This window comes from Triturus cristatus, chromosome 8 (assembly GCF_964204655.1).
Source record: "Triturus cristatus chromosome 8, aTriCri1.1, whole genome shotgun sequence".
Lineage (NCBI taxonomy): Eukaryota > Metazoa > Chordata > Amphibia > Caudata > Salamandridae > Triturus > Triturus cristatus.
In genome coordinates, this window is record NC_140591.1 from 735,507,155 (window position 1) to 735,526,544 (window position 19,390).

At 46.4% G+C, this 19,390-nt stretch overlaps 9 non-coding genes across 9 annotated transcripts; all 9 read left to right on the forward strand.

Annotated features, from left to right (window-relative positions):
- The first annotated feature begins 1,944 nt into the window (after window positions 1-1,944).
- TRNAV-CAC (transfer RNA valine (anticodon CAC)) lies at window positions 1,945-2,017 on the forward strand. Its single transcript has one exon. It is a non-coding gene; the product is annotated as a tRNA-Val (tRNA).
- A 1,980-nt stretch (window positions 2,018-3,997) lies between these two features.
- On the forward strand, window positions 3,998-4,069 carry TRNAP-UGG (transfer RNA proline (anticodon UGG)). Its single transcript has one exon. It is a non-coding gene; the product is annotated as a tRNA-Pro (tRNA).
- A 7,525-nt stretch (window positions 4,070-11,594) lies between these two features.
- Window positions 11,595-11,667, forward strand: TRNAV-CAC (transfer RNA valine (anticodon CAC)). The gene has a single exon. It is a non-coding gene; the product is annotated as a tRNA-Val (tRNA).
- A 1,980-nt stretch (window positions 11,668-13,647) lies between these two features.
- TRNAP-UGG (transfer RNA proline (anticodon UGG)) lies at window positions 13,648-13,719 on the forward strand. The gene has a single exon. It is a non-coding gene; the product is annotated as a tRNA-Pro (tRNA).
- Window positions 13,720-13,991: 272 nt separating this feature from the next.
- On the forward strand, window positions 13,992-14,064 carry TRNAV-CAC (transfer RNA valine (anticodon CAC)). Its single transcript has one exon. It is a non-coding gene; the product is annotated as a tRNA-Val (tRNA).
- Window positions 14,065-16,034: 1,970 nt separating this feature from the next.
- On the forward strand, window positions 16,035-16,106 carry TRNAP-UGG (transfer RNA proline (anticodon UGG)). The gene has a single exon. It is a non-coding gene; the product is annotated as a tRNA-Pro (tRNA).
- Window positions 16,107-16,378: 272 nt separating this feature from the next.
- TRNAV-CAC (transfer RNA valine (anticodon CAC)) lies at window positions 16,379-16,451 on the forward strand. The gene has a single exon. It is a non-coding gene; the product is annotated as a tRNA-Val (tRNA).
- A 1,970-nt stretch (window positions 16,452-18,421) lies between these two features.
- Window positions 18,422-18,493, forward strand: TRNAP-UGG (transfer RNA proline (anticodon UGG)). Its single transcript has one exon. It is a non-coding gene; the product is annotated as a tRNA-Pro (tRNA).
- Window positions 18,494-18,765: 272 nt separating this feature from the next.
- Window positions 18,766-18,838, forward strand: TRNAV-CAC (transfer RNA valine (anticodon CAC)). Its single transcript has one exon. It is a non-coding gene; the product is annotated as a tRNA-Val (tRNA).
- The last annotated feature ends 552 nt before the right edge of the window (window positions 18,839-19,390 follow it).

Here is a 19,390-nt window from a genome sequence, read left to right on the forward strand (position 1 = left end):
CCGATTCATGGCATGGAAGGAGTTACCTATAAGGTGTGTCTCCTGCAGGAAGATAACATCTGGTGAGATACGTTTCAGGTACTGCAGGACCACACCACGCTTAATCCTGTCCCCCAGGCCGTTAACATTCCATGACAACACAGTCAAATCCCTACCCCCCATCATACGTAGAAGCAATCAGTCGTCCCCCACAGAGCCTCTCGAGAGCAACAATACAGTAAAGGGCTTGCCTTGCGGTGCAAACAAACAACACACCCCCCCCACCCCCCCATCCCAACAGAACTCCCCCCTCCCTGCACCCCTGCATGAGCCCAGACAGCCCCCCCAAAGTGCAGTGTGCCTGTCGCCCCATAGATGAAAACTAACTAGTCCCCCAGAGGAGGAGGGAAGCCCCCAACAGACCCCACACGACCTCCATCGGAGGGGAACCTAAACGATCAGTAAATGGTAAAGGAATGTTGTCCAGAGCAAGGCCTATTCTTCACCCCTCAGTTCTGATCCGGCGGGCCCTCCCCGCCAACCGCACCCCCCCCACCCCCTCGGCCCCGATCTCCAGGTAGAGTGTCCAACCAGTCCCCAGCCGCCTCGGGTTGGTCAAAAAAGTGCGTGCGTCCATCCACCTCCACCCTTAGCTTAGCTGGAAAAAGCATTGAATACTTAAGGTTCAGGTCCCGTAGGCGACGTTTAACTCCGAGAAAACTCAATCTCAGTTTTTGGACCGCCGGAGTAAAGTCTGGGTAGAAATGCACATCCATGTTATCAAGCTTGACCGGTCCCTGTTGCCTGGAGGTCTGCAGGATAGCGTCTCTGTCCCGAAAATTAAAAATCCGGGCAATGAGAGCACTGCTTTTGTTAATTTGCATAGGCAGAATAGAGACTTCTGGGAAAAGGCCGAAATTACAGTCACAGAAAATGGCTGCATCTATAGAGAACGCTAAGAAGTGTTGGCAGCTTTTCCTCTGACCCTGGCCACTTTTACAAGCAATCCTATGATAGTCAGCAGGACCCACCCTAAAAAGGAAGGGGCATCCACTTGGACCCTTTCCACCTTTTCTAAATCTCGCCTGATCGAGCACTGATTGAGCAGATAAGCACATGTCATTCTCATTTCAGAAAGGTATTGGTTAGCTTGCTGCTAGCAGCTCAGTTATGTTATGATGTTAGAGGCTATGCAAGGAATGCTTTAGTCCAGCGATATGCAGTTTTTATTGCGCCTTGCATTCAGCAGGAAGATCTTTAGCTTGAATCTGTGGCCTAGGTATTCACCTTGGTATTTCTTTTGGCACAAAGTGAAGGAGTATTTAAGAGAAAATGCACAATGTGTTTCTTATGTTGTTATGAACAACTTGTTACTCTTTCTCATTAAGCTTCAGCCACTGAAGAAATATATAAATAAGGGCTGACTTCCTGTAAGACGTGTCCAAAGCTGGGACGGAATAAAAGGAGACACTTGTAAATGATAGTGCTATCGTTTGAGAAAGGGTAAGTTGAGACTGACTTTCATGCGTATTCACAGACCAAGCATCATAAAGATACCAGCATGATCTTCATTGCGGGCTTAGAGCCGGTATTAGCTTTTGAGAGGTAAGAGGATTTTGAGGGCTCGTTGGTCTAGGGGTATGATTCTCGCTTTGGGTGCGAGAGGTCCCGGGTTCAAATCCCGGATGAGCCCTTTTCTTGGTACTCTTTTCAAGTTGTTTTGAAGTTTGCGTTTCAAAACCAACATCAATTTTTTCTTTGCAGTAGTGGATAATTCTTTGCTAGAGTCTCATGCTTCAGCCCTGCCCAGTCTGAGCTAATACCAAACATCTGGTCTTGCATGGCATGTACGAGCGTTCAGCTAGGGATGTCGGGCAGGTTGCATGAAAGAAATCTAAAGCCAGAGGCCCATGGAATAGCCAGTTCGGAGCAGTTTCATTACAGAAAAATCAACTGTAGGTATCTGTTTCTGTAGTGTAGTGGTTATCACGTTCGCCTCACACGCGAAAGGTCCCCGGTTCGAAACCGGGCAGAAACAGTTGTTATATTGTGTTGGCTACAATGTTGATAGGTGCCGTTTTGCCATGGAATTGTCCAAGCCCTGAAGATTATTTCATGCAATCTCGTTCCAAGAAAGGGAATTCTCTCAAAACACTAAAGTAATCGGCGTGTGGATGTATCTGTTGGTTCTCAGACCTTGCTTTCAAAAGAGCCCTGCAATCGGTTCACTGCTCACCTAGAACAAGCATTAACATGGAGAATTGTTGGCACCAACAGGAATCTTATTTTAGTGGAGTGTTTCTGGCTTTGAGTGCAGAGGCCCTCGGCTCAATTCCAAGATGATCCTTCTCAAGGTGATGATACAAATGCATTCTCACCTTTACGTTTAATGTCAGAATCATTTATTTCCAGTTGGTGGTGTAAGAATGTTTGCAACAGTATGGCGATTTTTCCTAGCCATGCATGAATGAAAGCATATCACTCGCCTTTAGGTGTTTTTCTAATACATTGATATTTGCATCTTCCTTCCTAGCCTGCATGTTTGACTATCTTACAGGCTGCATGTAATAAGTATCACATCAGGGCCCTTCTTCTACTCAATTCACAACTGTTCTATCACGACATAGATAAGAAAGCTGCATCTGCTTTTGTTGTGTAGTGGTAATCAGGTTTACCTGACGTGTGAAAGCCCCATGCTTTGAAAGTACACAGTAACAAAGAAACCGATGACTTTTATAATAAGGTGTCATGTGTGTCTCTTACTTTGCACAAAAAGTGCCAGAGATGACTTCATTTGCAGTCACTTGAAAAGTAGGGATTCTCCAATAAATGGTAAATGGTTGAAACAAATCTGAAGAAATGCATGACATACCTGTGTGTGTGTGTGTATGCATGTATGTATATATAGGGAGAGAGAGAGCGTCAATATAAACAGACTTTATTTCAATCAAGCTGTCTTTTCTATCCTTCAGGAGCAGAATGTTCTGATCATCAGCGCTCCAGAATGTAGTGTTTTCTTGGCAAGCATCACATATTGTGATGTGTTAGCTAAAAGTTCCATATCCTAGAGACTGATATATTCCTCTGTACTTGTACCTTGGGGATTCATCAAAACCTGGCATCATAAGCAGCTTTCTACTGCCACAGACTGGACAGCGAAACAATTTAAAATATCCCAGAAAAAGAAAATAAGCATGCTTAATCAGAGCTTTCTGGACAGGAAGGACATTTGAGCAAGTGAGGAATAAGCACTGCTTTTGTTAATTTGCATAGGCAGAATAGAGACTTCTGGGAAAAGGCCGAAATTACAGTCACAGAAAATGGCTGCATCTATAGAGAACGCTAAGAAGTGTTGGCAGCTTTTCCTCTGACCCTGGCCACTTTTACAAGCAATCCTATGATAGTCAGCAGGACCCACCCTAAAAAGGAAGGGGCATCCACTTGGACCCTTTCCACCTTTTCTAAATCTCGCCTGATCGAGCCTAATTGAGCACTGATTGAGCAGATAAGCACATGTCATTCTCATTTCAGAAAGGTATTGGTTAGCTTGCTGCTAGCAGCTCAGTTATGTTATGATGTTAGAGGCTATGCAAGGAATGCTTTAGTCCAGCGATATGCAGTTTTTATTGCGCCTTGCATTCAGCAGGAAGATCTTTAGCTTGAATCTGTGGCCTAGGTATTCACCTTGGTATTTCTTTTGGCACAAAGTGAAGGAGTATTTAAGAGAAAATGCACAATGTGTTTCTTATGTTGTTATGAACAACTTGTTACTCTTTCTCATTAAGCTTCAGCCACTGAAGAAATATATAAATAAGGGCTGACTTCCTGTAAGACGTGTCCAAAGCTGGGACGGAATAAAAGGAGACACTTGTAAATGATAGTGCTATCGTTTGAGAAAGGGTAAGTTGAGACTGACTTTCATGCGTATTCACAGACCAAGCATCATAAAGATACCAGCATGATCTTCATTGCGGGCTTAGAGCCGGTATTAGCTTTTGAGAGGTAAGAGGATTTTGAGGGCTCGTTGGTCTAGGGGTATGATTCTCGCTTTGGGTGCGAGAGGTCCCGGGTTCAAATCCCGGACGAGCCCTTTTCTTGGTACTCTTTTCAAGTTGTTTTGAAGTTTGCGTTTCAAAACCAACATCAATTTTTTCTTTGCAGTAGTGGATAATTCTTTGCTAGAGTCTCATGCTTCAGCCCTGCCCAGTCTGAGCTAATACCAAACATCTGGTCTTGCATGGCATGTACGAGCGTTCAGCTAGGGATGTCGGGCAGGTTGCATGAAAGAAATCTAAAGCCAGAGGCCCATGGAATAGCCAGTTCGGAGCAGTTTCATTACAGAAAAATCAACTGTAGGTATCTGGTTCTGTAGTGTAGTGGTTATCACGTTCGCCTCACACGCGAAAGGTCCCCGGTTCGAAACCGGGCAGAAACAGTTGTTATATTGTGTTGGCTACAATGTTGATAGGTGCCGTTTTGCCATGGAATTGTCCAAGCCCTGAAGATTATTTCATGCAATCTCGTTCCAAGAAAGGGAATTCTCTCAAAACACTAAAGTAATCGGCGTGTGGATGTATCTGTTGGTTCTCAGACCTTGCTTTCAAAAGAGCCCTGCAATCGGTTCACTGCTCACCTAGAACAAGCATTAACATGGAGAATTGTTGGCACCAACAGGAATCTTATTTTAGTGGAGTGTTTCTGGCTTTGAGTGCAGAGGCCCTCGGCTCAATTCCAAGATGATCCTTCTCAAGGTGATGATACAAATGCATTGTCACCTTTACGTTTAATGTCAGAATCATTTATTTCCAGTTGGTGGTGTAAGAATGTTTGCAACAGTATGGCGATTTTTCCTAGCCATGCATGAATGAAAGCATATCACTCGCCTTTAGGTGTTTTTCTAATACATTGATATTTGCATCTTCCTTCTTAGCCTGCATGTTTGACTATCTTACAGGCTGCATGTAATAAGTATCACATCAGGGCCCTTCTTCTACTCAATTCACAACTGTTCTATCACGACATAGATAAGAAAGCTGCATCTGCTTTTGTTGTGTAGTGGTAATCAGGTTTACCTGACGTGTGAAAGCCCCATGCTTTGAAAGTACACAGTAACAAAGAAACTGATGACTTTTATAAAAAGGTGTCATGTGTGTCTCTTACTTTGCACAAAAAGTGCCAGAGATGACTTCATTTGCAGTCACTTGAAAAGTAGGGATTCTCCAATAAATGGTAAATGGTTGAAACAAATCTGAAGAAATGCATGACATACCTGTGTGTGTGTGTGTACGCATGTATGTATATATAGGGAGAGAGAGAGCGTCAATATAAACAGACTTTATTTCAATCAAGCTGTCTTTTCTATCCTTCAGGAGCAGAATGTTCTGATCATCAGCGCTCCAGAATGTAGTGTTTTCTTGGCAAGCATCACATATTGTGATGTGTTAGCTAAAAGTTCCATATCCTAGAGACTGATATATTCCTCTGTACTTGTACCTTGGGGATTCATCAAAACCTGGCATCATAAGCAGCTTTCTACTGCCACAGACTGGACAGCGAAACAATTTAAAATATCCCAGAAAAAGAAAATAAGCATGCTTAATCAGAGCTTTCTGGACAGGAAGGACATTTGAGCAAGTGAGGAATAAGCACTGCTTTTGTTTTTTTTTTTTTTGTTTTTTTTTTTTTAAACCGTTTATTACATGTTAAAAAGGGTTACAAGTATGGGCCTACAACCATCCGGCCGGCCGCTAGAGTGGCAGAAGCATATGACATACCTACAGTAAGAGTCTCTTGGCGGTGCAGATCGGTAAATCAGGAGATATCAATGGCGCAGGCCCCATAACTCCAAGCCCACAATACGGTTTCCTTTTTCCAAACAGAACAACACAAAAAACCACACCCGCAAGGCAACCCGCCATCCAAAGTGACGGCACGTGCTCCTTAAGTGGGGGATCCCAACCAGCAGCCAAACTCTGAAGAGGGGAATGGGAATAGATCAGGGACAGGGGAACCACATGCCCGCGGCTGGGGGAGGGGGTCGGCTAAGGGGACGGAGCCGGTGAGGCGGCCGGTAGCAGTGGCGGCTCACAAATACCCCCGCGATAGGCGTTCCAGGGGCCCCAGATTTTCACCCACGCCCCAGGCTTACCCCTCGCAACATACACCACCTTTTCACGAAACATACACCAATCCATGTGTTCTTTCCAGGCCGACACCGCCGGGGGTCTCTGGGATCCCCACAATTGAGCAATGTCACGCTTAGCTATCATGTATCCCAGAGTCACCCACCGCGTCTGCGGGACCGAATAGTCATTTGGTTCCCACACATTCAGCAAGCATCTCCTCGCTTCAGGCAACAGCGCAACACGCGTCACCACACGCAGGACCTCATGCACACCACGCCAGAATCGCTCCACCTGTGGGCATTCCCACAGAATATGCATGAAAGTTGCCAAGGCACCACAGCCACGCTTACACAATCCGTCACCAACAAAGCCCATACGTAGAAGCCTTGGCCCCGTCACGTAAACCCGGTGGAGGATCTTAAGCTGGACGAAGCGAAGGCGAGCCGGGATGGCCACCTCCTTCGGAGAGGCCACCGCGGAAATCCAGTCCTCGTCGTCCAGTTCCAGCCCGTCGGCAACCCAGGCCTCGCGGAGACTAGTCAGCAGGCACGATCTGTCGTTGATCAGTTTTTTATATATAAGGGAGATCGTGCTGTCTGGGACATGGCCATCCAGCACTCTGTCCTCCAGGGGGGAAGACTCCGGAACGGACGCGACATCAGGGAAGACGGAGCCCAGCGCGTGGCGGACTTGTAAGTACCGAAAGTACTCACTGCCTTGCAGCTGAAATTCCGTCCGCAGCGTCTCAAAAGTTTTAAATCCACCCCTTGTCCAGAGGTCTCCCACTGTGCTGATTCCGATCGTGTCCCACTTCTCGAAGCCCTTCGATGTCCACAGGGAGCCCAACCTCTCAGACGCATATAGCGGTGTCGCCCGGGTCAAACGGTCCTTCCACCCCATCGCTGCATTAGCCGCGTGCCAGACACGCACCATGACACGCGTCGGTCCCGTCAGACGGGAGTCGGGCGCGCCAGAGTAGAGCGCTCGATTGTAGTCGCCACCGGGCAGGAGCATCTTGTCCATTTCAAATGCCGGGTTCAGGGCGGGCCCGTAAAGGCCATGATTAATCGCAGCTAGCTGGGAGGCCCAGTAATACCGTTTAATGTCCGGGAGGGCAACCCCCCCATCGTACCACGGGAGCGTCAATTTAGCCAGAGCAATACGCGGCCTCCCGTCCCAGAACAGGCGCCGCTGCAGGCTCTCCACCTCACGGAAGTAGCGCGCCGGAACCAAGTCCATAGTGTTCTGAAGCGCATACAGAAAGCGCGGCAAGGACATCATCTTAAACAAGGCCGCTCGGCCAAGCGGCGAAAGCGGAAGACGCCGCCAGCGCGCAACGTCCTCCCGCAAGCGCTGGAGGGGGGGTAGCAAGTTCCGCTCGTAGCGGGCCTCCGGGTCTAGAGTAATATATATACCCAGGTACCGGAACCCCTGGGAGGCAATCTGGATCGGGCAGTCCCGTGGTAGGGCCGGAGCCTCCCCGGAGAGCACATACACGCAGGATTTCGCCCAGTTGATGACAAGGCCTGAGTTACGACCGAAGGAGCGCAAAACATCAACCAGGACAATCAGCGAGTTACGCGGGGAGGCGAGATACAAAAGGATATCATCGGCGTAGAGGGACACGCGGTCCTCATGCTCGGGGGTCCAGCGGAGACCACGGATGGAGGGGTGCCACCGCAGCCACTCCGCCAAGGGCTCCAAGGCCAATGCAAACAGGAGCGGTGACAAGGGGCAACCCTGACGCGTGCCCCGCCCCAGCGCAAAGGGGGCCGAGACTCGCCCATTCACCACCACCTGCGCCAATGGGCCCGAATACAACAATTTGACCCAGCTAATGAATCCCGGTCCAAATCCAAATTTCGCCAGCATCGCCCAGATGTATGGCCATTCAAGTGTGTCAAACGCCATGGTGGCGTCCAAGGACGCCAAGATGGCCGGCTCCCGCACAAACGGGACACGCGCGAGCACCCCATGCAAGCGTCGCAGATTAAGAGCCGTGTTGCGATGGGGTATAAAGCCGGATTGGTCTTGGTGGACCAAATCCCCCACCACGCCAACCAGCCGGTTGGCCAGTACCTTGGCGAGGATTTTGGGTTCCGCGTTCAAGAGCGAGATAGGCCTATAGGATGTAACCCGCTCACGGGGTCTCCCCTCTTTGTGGATCACCACGATTGTAGCCAGACGCTGGTCCGGCGGGAGGGAACCCTGCGAGTGGGCCGCCAGGAACATGGCGCGCAGGTGGGGCGCCAGTACATCCGGTCGCAGCTTGTAAAGCTCGATGGGGATACCATTGGGGCCCATGGCCTTGCCGGATGCGACCGAGCGAATAGCCAGGGCAATTTCGTCCGAGGTGGGAGGAGCGTCCAACAAATCCCTGTCCTCCACCGTAAGGGAGGGCAGCGCGATGTCCCGAAGCAGGGCATGGGAATCTTCCTCCGAGCAGGGAGAAACCGGGGAGTACACCTCGCGGAAGTAATCCGCGAAGCAGGAGACAATGGCTTCCGGCTCGGTGACAGGCACACCATCCATCCCCTCAATCAAAGGAACCACACGACTCGCTCTCTCCCTCTTGTCCAACCACGCAATCAATTTACCAGCCTTATCACCCACATCATACAGTCGCCCCTGTTGCTCTCTACTGAGGCCCCTGGCCGCCTCCGTGACGAGGGCCCTATAGGCCGCCTGCTTGAGGTGCAGAACATGCAACTTGGCGTCTGTTACCCCGCTCCCCAGGTCACCCTCCAGCTCCGCAATCTCGGCCTCCACCCGGGTTACCTCCTCCCGCTCGCGCCTCCTGGCATGGGAGATAGAGGAGAGGGCCTCCCCTCTGAGAACTACCTTAAAAGCCTCCCACAGGGAGATGGCCGAAGGGACAGACCCCACATTCTCATCAAAATATCGCTGTAAGGATTTGATCAAGTCGGCACGAATAGTGGGGTTACGCAAGTACCAAGCATTGATTGGAGCCACCCTGCCCTCCCCCCTAGGGAAGACATCGAAGTGTAACAGTACTGGGGAGTGGCCTGAAATGCCCCGCGCCAGATGGCACACCTCTCCCACCCTCCCAGCATAGGCCGCCGGGACAAGGATATAATCAAGCCGCGAGAGGCTACCATGGGCACCCGAGTGGAAGGTGTATTGCCGCTGTGCGGGATGCTTTAGTCGCCAGCAATCCACCAGGCCCAAAGTATCTAAAAGGCCGGACAGCCAGGCCTGTGCCCGGGGGAGGTCCCTAGGGGGATGGCGATCCATAGACCCAGAAACTACCGCATTAAAGTCCCCCCCAACCACCAGCAGGCCACCCGGGAGGTCCAGGAGGAGGCGCCCCAAATCCGCAAATGTAGTAGATTGTAACCCAGGCGGGACGTACACTGATATAAAAACAAACACTCTACCCTCCATTCTACCCACCAGAACAGTGTAGCGTCCCCTCTCATCATGGCGCACCTCATCAATCTCCAACGGGAGCGAGTTCTTAATCATGATACCCACCCTCCGCGAGCCCGAGGTGAAGCCCGAGTGGGCCACCAAACGATAGCCTCGCCGATTCATGGCATGGAAGGAGTTACCTATAAGGTGTGTCTCCTGCAGGAAGATAACATCTGGTGAGATACGTTTCAGGTACTGCAGGACCACACCACGCTTAACCCTGTCCCCCAGGCCGTTAACATTCCATGACAACACAGTCAAATCCCTACCCCCCATCATACGTAGAAGCAATCAGTCGTCCCCCACAGAGCCTCTCGAGAGCAACAATACAGTAAAGGGCTTGCCTTGCGGTGCAAACAAACAACACACCCCCCCCACCCCCCCATCCCAACAGAACTCCCCCCTCCCTGCACCCCTGCATGAGCCCAGACAGCCCCCCCAAAGTGCAGTGTGCCTGTCGCCCCATAGATGAAAACTAACTAGTCCCCCAGAGGAGGAGGGAAGCCCCCAACAGACCCCACACGACCTCCATCGGAGGGGAACCTAAACGATCAGTAAATGGTAAAGGAATGTTGTCCAGAGCAAGGCCTATTCTTCACCCCTCAGTTCTGATCCGGCGGGCCCTCCCCGCCAACCGCACCCCCCCCACCCCCTCGGCCCCGATCTCCAGGTAGAGTGTCCAACCAGTCCCCAGCCGCCTCGGGTTGGTCAAAAAAGTGCGTGCGTCCATCCACCTCCACCCTTAGCTTAGCTGGAAAAAGCATTGAATACTTAAGGTTCAGGTCCCGTAGGCGACGTTTAACTCCGAGAAAACTCAATCTCAGTTTTTGGACCGCCGGAGTAAAGTCTGGGTAGAAATGCACATCCATGTTATCAAGCTTGACCGGTCCCTGTTGCCTGGAGGTCTGCAGGATAGCGTCTCTGTCCCGAAAATTAAAAATCCGGGCAATGAGAGCACTGCTTTTGTTAATTTGCATAGGCAGAATAGAGACTTCTGGGAAAAGGCCGAAATTACAGTCACAGAAAATGGCTGCATCTATAGAGAACGCTAAGAAGTGTTGGCAGCTTTTCCTCTGACCCTGGCCACTTTTACAAGCAATCCTATGATAGTCAGCAGGACCCACCCTAAAAAGGAAGGGGCATCCACTTGGACCCTTTCCACCTTTTCTAAATCTCGCCTGATCGAGCACTGATTGAGCAGATAAGCACATGTAATTCTCATTTCAGAAAGGTATTGGTTAGCTTGCTGCTAGCAGCTCAGTTATGTTATGATGTTAGAGGCTATGCAAGGAATGCTTTAGTCCAGCGATATGCAGTTTTTATTGCGCCTTGCATTCAGCAGGAAGATCTTTAGCTTGAATCTGTGGCCTAGGTATTCACCTTGGTATTTCTTTTGGCACAAAGTGAAGGAGTATTTAAGAGAAAATGCACAATGTGTTTCTTATGTTGTTATGAACAACTTGTTACTCTTTCTCATTAAGCTTCAGCCACTGAAGAAATATATAAATAAGGGCTGACTTCCTGTAAGACGTGTCCAAAGCTGGGACGGAATAAAAGGAGACACTTGTAAATGATAGTGCTATCGTTTGAGAAAGGGTAAGTTGAGACTGACTTTCATGCGTATTCACAGACCAAGCATCATAAAGATACCAGCATGATCTTCATTGCGGGCTTAGAGCCGGTATTAGCTTTTGAGAGGTAAGAGGATTTTGAGGGCTCGTTGGTCTAGGGGTATGATTCTCGCTTTGGGTGCGAGAGGTCCCGGGTTCAAATCCCGGATGAGCCCTTTTCTTGGTACTCTTTTCAAGTTGTTTTGAAGTTTGCGTTTCAAAACCAACATCAATTTTTTCTTTGCAGTAGTGGATAATTCTTTGCTAGAGTCTCATGCTTCAGCCCTGCCCAGTCTGAGCTAATACCAAACATCTGGTCTTGCATGGCATGTACGAGCGTTCAGCTAGGGATGTCGGGCAGGTTGCATGAAAGAAATCTAAAGCCAGAGGCCCATGGAATAGCCAGTTCGGAGCAGTTTCATTACAGAAAAATCAACTGTAGGTATCTGTTTCTGTAGTGTAGTGGTTATCACGTTCGCCTCACACGCGAAAGGTCCCCGGTTCGAAACCGGGCAGAAACAGTTGTTATATTGTGTTGGCTACAATGTTGATAGGTGCCGTTTTGCCATGGAATTGTCCAAGCCCTGAAGATTATTTCATGCAATCTCGTTCCAAGAAAGGGAATTCTCTCAAAACACTAAAGTAATCGGCGTGTGGATGTATCTGTTGGTTCTCAGACCTTGCTTTCAAAAGAGCCCTGCAATCGGTTCACTGCTCACCTAGAACAAGCATTAACATGGAGAATTGTTGGCACCAACAGGAATCTTATTTTAGTGGAGTGTTTCTGGCTTTGAGTGCAGAGGCCCTCGGCTCAATTCCAAGATGATCCTTCTCAAGGTGATGATACAAATGCATTGTCACCTTTACGTTTAATGTCAGAATCATTTATTTCCAGTTGGTGGTGTAAGAATGTTTGCAACAGTATGGCGATTTTTCCTAGCCATGCATGAATGAAAGCATATCACTCGCCTTTAGGTGTTTTTCTAATACATTGATATTTGCATCTTCCTTCTTAGCCTGCATGTTTGACTATCTTACAGGCTGCATGTAATAAGTATCACATCAGGGCCCTTCTTCTACTCAATTCACAACTGTTCTATCACGACATAGATAAGAAAGCTGCATCTGCTTTTGTTGTGTAGTGGTAATCAGGTTTACCTGACGTGTGAAAGCCCCATGCTTTGAAAGTACACAGTAACAAAGAAACTGATGACTTTTATAAAAAGGTGTCATGTGTGTCTCTTACTTTGCACAAAAAGTGCCAGAGATGACTTCATTTGCAGTCACTTGAAAAGTAGGGATTCTCCAATAAATGGTAAATGGTTGAAACAAATCTGAAGAAATGCATGACATACCTGTGTGTGTGTGTGTACGCATGTATGTATATATAGGGAGAGAGAGAGCGTCAATATAAACAGACTTTATTTCAATCAAGCTGTCTTTTCTATCCTTCAGGAGCAGAATGTTCTGATCATCAGCGCTCCAGAATGTAGTGTTTTCTTGGCAAGCATCACATATTGTGATGTGTTAGCTAAAAGTTCCATATCCTAGAGACTGATATATTCCTCTGTACTTGTACCTTGGGGATTCATCAAAACCTGGCATCATAAGCAGCTTTCTACTGCCACAGACTGGACAGCGAAACAATTTAAAATATCCCAGAAAAAGAAAATAAGCATGCTTAATCAGAGCTTTCTGGACAGGAAGGACATTTGAGCAAGTGAGGAATAAGCACTGCTTTTGTTAATTTGCATAGGCAGAATAGAGACTTCTGGGAAAAGGCCGAAATTACAGTCACAGAAAATGGCTGCATCTATAGAGAACGCTAAGAAGTGTTGGCAGCTTTTCCTCTGACCCTGGCCACTTTTACAAGCAATCCTATGATAGTCAGCAGGACCCACCCTAAAAAGGAAGGGGCATCCACTTGGACCCTTTCCACCTTTTCTAAATCTCGCCTGATCGAGCCTGATTGAGCACTGATTGAGCAGATAAGCACATGTCATTCTCATTTCAGAAAGGTATTGGTTAGCTTGCTGCTAGCAGCTCAGTTATGTTATGATGTTAGAGGCTATGCAAGGAATGCTTTAGTCCAGCGATATGCAGTTTTTATTGCGCCTTGCATTCAGCAGGAAGATCTTTAGCTTGAATCTGTGGCCTAGGTATTCACCTTGGTATTTCTTTTGGCACAAAGTGAAGGAGTATTTGAGAGAAAATGCACAATGTGTTTCTTATGTTGTTATGAACAACTTGTTACTCTTTCTCATTAAGCTTCAGCCACTGAAGAAATATATAAATAAGGGCTGACTTCCTGTAAGACGTGTCCAAAGCTGGGACGGAATAAAAGGAGACACTTGTAAATGATAGTGCTATCGTTTGAGAAAGGGTAAGTTGAGACTGACTTTCATGCGTATTCACAGACCAAGCATCATAAAGATACCAGCATGATCTTCATTGCGGGCTTAGAGCCGGTATTAGCTTTTGAGAGGTAAGAGGATTTTGAGGGCTCGTTGGTCTAGGGGTATGATTCTCGCTTTGGGTGCGAGAGGTCCCGGGTTCAAATCCCGGACGAGCCCTTTTCTTGGTACTCTTTTCAAGTTGTTTTGAAGTTTGCGTTTCAAAACCAACATCAATTTTTTCTTTGCAGTAGTGGATAATTCTTTGCTAGAGTCTCATGCTTCAGCCCTGCCGAGTCTGAGCTAATACCAAACATCTGGTCTTGCATGGCATGTACGAGCGTTCAGCTAGGGATGTCGGGCAGGTTGCATGAAAGAAATCTAAAGCCAGAGGCCCATGGAATAGCCAGTTCGGAGCAGTTTCATTACAGAAAAATCAACTGTAGGTATCTGTTTCTGTAGTGTAGTGGTTATCACGTTCGCCTCACACGCGAAAGGTCCCCGGTTCGAAACCGGGCAGAAACAGTTGTTATATTGTGTTGGCTACAATGTTGATAGGTGCCGTTTTGCCATGGAATTGTCCAAGCCCTGAAGATTATTTCATGCAATCTCGTTCCAAGAAATGGAATTCTCTCAAAACACTAAAGTAATCGGCGTGTGGATGTATCTGTTGGTTCTCAGACCTTGCTTTCAAAAGAGCCCTGCAATCGGTTCACTGCTCACCTAGAACAAGCATTAACATGGAGAATTGTTGGCACCAACAGGAATCTTATTTTAGTGGAGTGTTTCTGGCTTTGAGTGCAGAGGCCCTCGGCTCAATTCCAAGATGATCCTTCTCAAGGTGATGATACAAATGCATTGTCACCTTTACGTTTAATGTCAGAATCATTTATTTCCAGTTGGTGGTGTAAGAATGTTTGCAACAGTATGGCGATTTTTCCTAGCCATGCATGAATGAAAGCATATCACTCGCCTTTAGGTGTTTTTCTAATACATTGATATTTGCATCTTCCTTCTTAGCCTGCATGTTTGACTATCTTACAGGCTGCATGTAATAAGTATCACATCAGGGCCCTTCTTCTACTCAATTCACAACTGTTCTATCACGACATAGATAAGAAAGCTGCATCTGCTTTTGTTGTGTAGTGGTAATCAGGTTTACCTGACGTGTGAAAGCCCCATGCTTTGAAAGTACACAGTAACAAAGAAACCGATGACTTTTATAAAAAGGTGTCATGTGTGTCTCTTACTTTGCACAAAAAGTGCCAGAGATGGCTTCATTTGCAGTCACTTGAAAAGTAGGGATTCTCCAATAAATGGTAAATGGTTTAAACAAATCTGAAGAAATGCATGACATACCTGTGTGTGTGTGTGTACGCATGTATGTATATATAGGGAGAGAGAGAGCGTCAATATAAACAGACTTTATTTCAATCAAGCTGTCTTTTCTATCCTTCAGGAGCAGAATGTTCTGATCATCAGCGCTCCAGAATGTAGTGTTTTCTTGGCAAGCATCACATATTGTGATGTGTTAGCTAAAAGTTCCATATCCTAGAGACTGATATATTCCTCTGTACTTGTACCTTGGGGATTCATCAAAACCTGGCATCATAAGCAGCTTTCTACTGCCACAGACTGGACAGCGAAACAATTTAAAATATCCCAGAAAAAGAAAATAAGCATGCTTAATCAGAGCTTTCTGGACAGGAAGGACATTTGAGCAAGTGAGGAATAAGCACTGCTTTTGTTAATTTGCATAGGCAGAATAGAGACTTCTGGGAAAAGGCCGAAATTACAGTCACAGAAAATGGCTGCATCTATAGAGAACGCTAAGAAGTGTTGGCAGCTTTTCCTCTGACCCTGGCCACTTTTACAAGCAATCCTATGATAGTCAGCAGGACCCACCCTAAAAAGGAAGGGGCATCCACTTGGACCCTTTCCACCTTTTCTAAATCTCGCCTGATCGAGCACTGATTGAGCAGATAAGCACATGTAATTCTCATTTCAGAAAGGTATTGGTTAGCTTGCTGCTAGCAGCTCAGTTATGTTATGATGTTAGAGGCTATGCAAGGAATGCTTTAGTCCAGCGATATGCAGTTTTTATTGCGCCTTGCATTCAGCAGGAAGATCTTTAGCTTGAATCTGTGGCCTAGGTATTCACCTTGGTATTTCTTTTGGCACAAAGTAAAGGAGTATTTGAGAGAAAATGCACAATGTGTTTCTTATGCTGTTATGAACAACTTGTTACTCTTTCTCATTAAGCTTCAGCCACTGCAGAAATATATAAATAAGGGCTGACTTCCTGTAAGACGTGTCCAAAGCTGGGACGGAATAAAAGGAGACACTTGTAAATGATAGTGCTATCGTTTGAGAAAGGGTAAGTTGAGACTGACTTTCATGCGTATTCACAGACCAAGCATCATAAAGATACCAGCATGATCTTCATTGCGGGCTTAGAGCCGTTATTAGCTTTTGAGAGGTAAGAGGATTTTGAGGGCTCGTTGGTCTAGGGGTATGATTCTCGCTTTGGGTGCGAGAGGTCCCGGGTTCAAATCCCGGACGAGCCCTTTTCTTGGTACTCTTTTCAAGTTGTTTTGAAGTTTGCGTTTCAAAACCAACATCAATTTTTTCTTTGCAGTAGTGGATAATTCTTTGCTAGAGTCTCATGCTTCAGCCCTGCCCAGTCTGAGCTAATACCAAACATCTGGTCTTGCATGGCATGTACGAGCGTTCAGCTAGGGATGTCGGGCAGGTTGCATGAAAGAAATCTAAAGCCAGAGGCCCATGGAATAGCCAGTTCGGAGCAGTTTCATTACAGAAAAATCAACTGTAGGTATCTGTTTCTGTAGTGTAGTGGTTATCACGTTCGCCTCACACGCGAAAGGTCCCCGGTTCGAAACCGGGCAGAAACAGTTGTTATATTGTGTTGGCTACAATGTTGATAGGTGCCGTTTTGCCATGGAATTGTCCAAGCCCTGAAGATTATTTCATGCAATCTCGTTCCAAGAAAGGGAATTCTCTCAAAACACTAAAGTAATCGGCGTGTGGATGTATCTGTTGGTTCTCAGACCTTGCTTTCAAAAGAGCCCTGCAATCGGTTCACTGCTCACCTAGAACAAGCATTAACATGGAGAATTGTTGGCACCAACAGGAATCTTATTTTAGTGGAGTGTTTCTGGCTTTGAGTGCAGAGGCCCTCGGCTCAATTCCAAGATGATCCTTCTCAAGGTGATGATACAAATGCATTGTCACCTTTACGTTTAATGTCAGAATCATTTATTTCCAGTTGGTGGTGTAAGAATGTTTGCAACAGTATGGCGATTTTTCCTAGCCATGCATGAATGAAAGCATATCACTCGCCTTTAGGTGTTTTTCTAATACATTGATATTTGCATCTTCCTTCTTAGCCTGCATGTTTGACTATCTTACAGGCTGCATGTAATAAGTATCACATCAGGGCCCTTCTTCTACTCAATTCACAACTGTTCTATCACGACATAGATAAGAAAGCTGCATCTGCTTTTGTTGTGTAGTGGTAATCAGGTTTACCTGACGTGTGAAAGCCCCATGCTTTGAAAGTACACAGTAACAAAGAAACCGATGACTTTTATAAAAAGGTGTCATGTGTGTCTCTTACTTTGCACAAAAAGTGCCAGAGATGGCTTCATTTGCAGTCACTTGAAAAGTAGGGATTCTCCAATAAATGGTAAATGGTTTAAACAAATCTGAAGAAATGCATGACATACCTGTGTGTGTGTGTGTACGCATGTATGTATATATAGGGAGAGAGAGAGCGTCAATATAAACAGACTTTATTTCAATCAAGCTGTCTTTTCTATCCTTCAGGAGCAGAATGTTCTGATCATCAGCGCTCCAGAATGTAGTGTTTTCTTGGCAAGCATCACATATTGTGATGTGTTAGCTAAAAGTTCCATATCCTAGAGACTGATATATTCCTCTGTACTTGTACCTTGGGGATTCATCAAAACCTGGCATCATAAGCAGCTTTCTACTGCCACAGACTGGACAGCGAAACAATTTAAAATATCCCAGAAAAAGAAAATAAGCATGCTTAATCAGAGCTTTCTGGACAGGAAGGACATTTGAGCAAGTGAGGAATAAGCACTGCTTTTGTTAATTTGCATAGGCAGAATAGAGACTTCTGGGAAAAGGCCGAAATTACAGTCACAGAAAATGGCTGCATCTATAGAGAACGCTAAGAAGTGTTGGCAGCTTTTCCTCTGACCCTGGCCACTTTTACAAGCAATCCTATGATAGTCAGCAGGACCCACCCTAAAAAGGAAGGGGCATCCACTTGGACCCTTTCCACCTTTTCTAAATCTCGCCTGATCGAGCACTGATTGAGCAGATAAGCACATGTAATTCTCATTTCAGAAAGGTATTGGTTAGCTTGCTGCTAGCAGCTCAGTTATGTTATGATGTTAGAGGCTATGCAAGGAATGCTTTAGTCCAGCGATATGCAGTTTTTATTGCGCCTTGCATTCAGCAGGAAGATCTTTAGCTTGAATCTGTGGCCTAGGTATTCACCTTGGTATTTCTTTTGGCACAAAGTAAAGGAGTATTTGAGAGAAAATGCACAATGTGTTTCTTATGCTGTTATGAACAACTTGTTACTCTTTCTCATTAAGCTTCAGCCACTGCAGAAATATATAAATAAGGGCTGACTTCCTGTAAGACGTGTCCAAAGCTGGGACGGAATAAAAGGAGACACTTGTAAATGATAGTGCTATCGTTTGAGAAAGGGTAAGTTGAGACTGACTTTCATGCGTATTCACAGACCAAGCATCATAAAGATACCAGCATGATCTTCATTGCGGGCTTAGAGCCGTTATTAGCTTTTGAGAGGTAAGAGGATTTTGAGGGCTCGTTGGTCTAGGGGTATGATTCTCGCTTTGGGTGCGAGAGGTCCCGGGTTCAAATCCCGGACGAGCCCTTTTCTTGGTACTCTTTTCAAGTTGTTTTGAAGTTTGCGTTTCAAAACCAACATCAATTTTTTCTTTGCAGTAGTGGATAATTCTTTGCTAGAGTCTCATGCTTCAGCCCTGCCCAGTCTGAGCTAATACCAAACATCTGGTCTTGCATGGCATGTACGAGCGTTCAGCTAGGGATGTCGGGCAGGTTGCATGAAAGAAATCTAAAGCCAGAGGCCCATGGAATAGCCAGTTCGGAGCAGTTTCATTACAGAAAAATCAACTGTAGGTATCTGTTTCTGTAGTGTAGTGGTTATCACGTTCGCCTCACACGCGAAAGGTCCCCGGTTCGAAACCGGGCAGAAACAGTTGTTATATTGTGTTGGCTACAATGTTGATAGGTGCCGTTTTGCCATGGAATTGTCCAAGCCCTGAAGATTATTTCATGCAATCTCGTTCCAAGAAAGGGAATTCTCTCAAAACACTAAAGTAATCGGCGTGTGGATGTATCTGTTGGTTCTCAGACCTTGCTTTCAAAAGAGCCCTGCAATCGGTTCACTGCTCACCTAGAACAAGCATTAACATGGAGAATTGTTGGCACCAACAGGAATCTTATTTTAGTGGAGTGTTTCTGGCTTTGAGTGCAGAGGCCCTCGGCTCAATTCCAAGATGATCCTTCTCAAGGTGATGATACAAATGCATTGTCACCTTTACGTTTAATGTCAGAATCATTTATTTCCAGTTGGTGGTGTAAGAATGTTTGCAACAGTATGGCGATTTTTCCTAGCCATGCATGAATGAAAGCATATCACTCGCCTTTAGGTGTTTTTCTAATACATTGATATTTGCATCTTCCTTCCTAGCCTGCATGTTTGACTATCTTACAGGCTGCATGTAATAAGTATCACATCAGGGCCCTT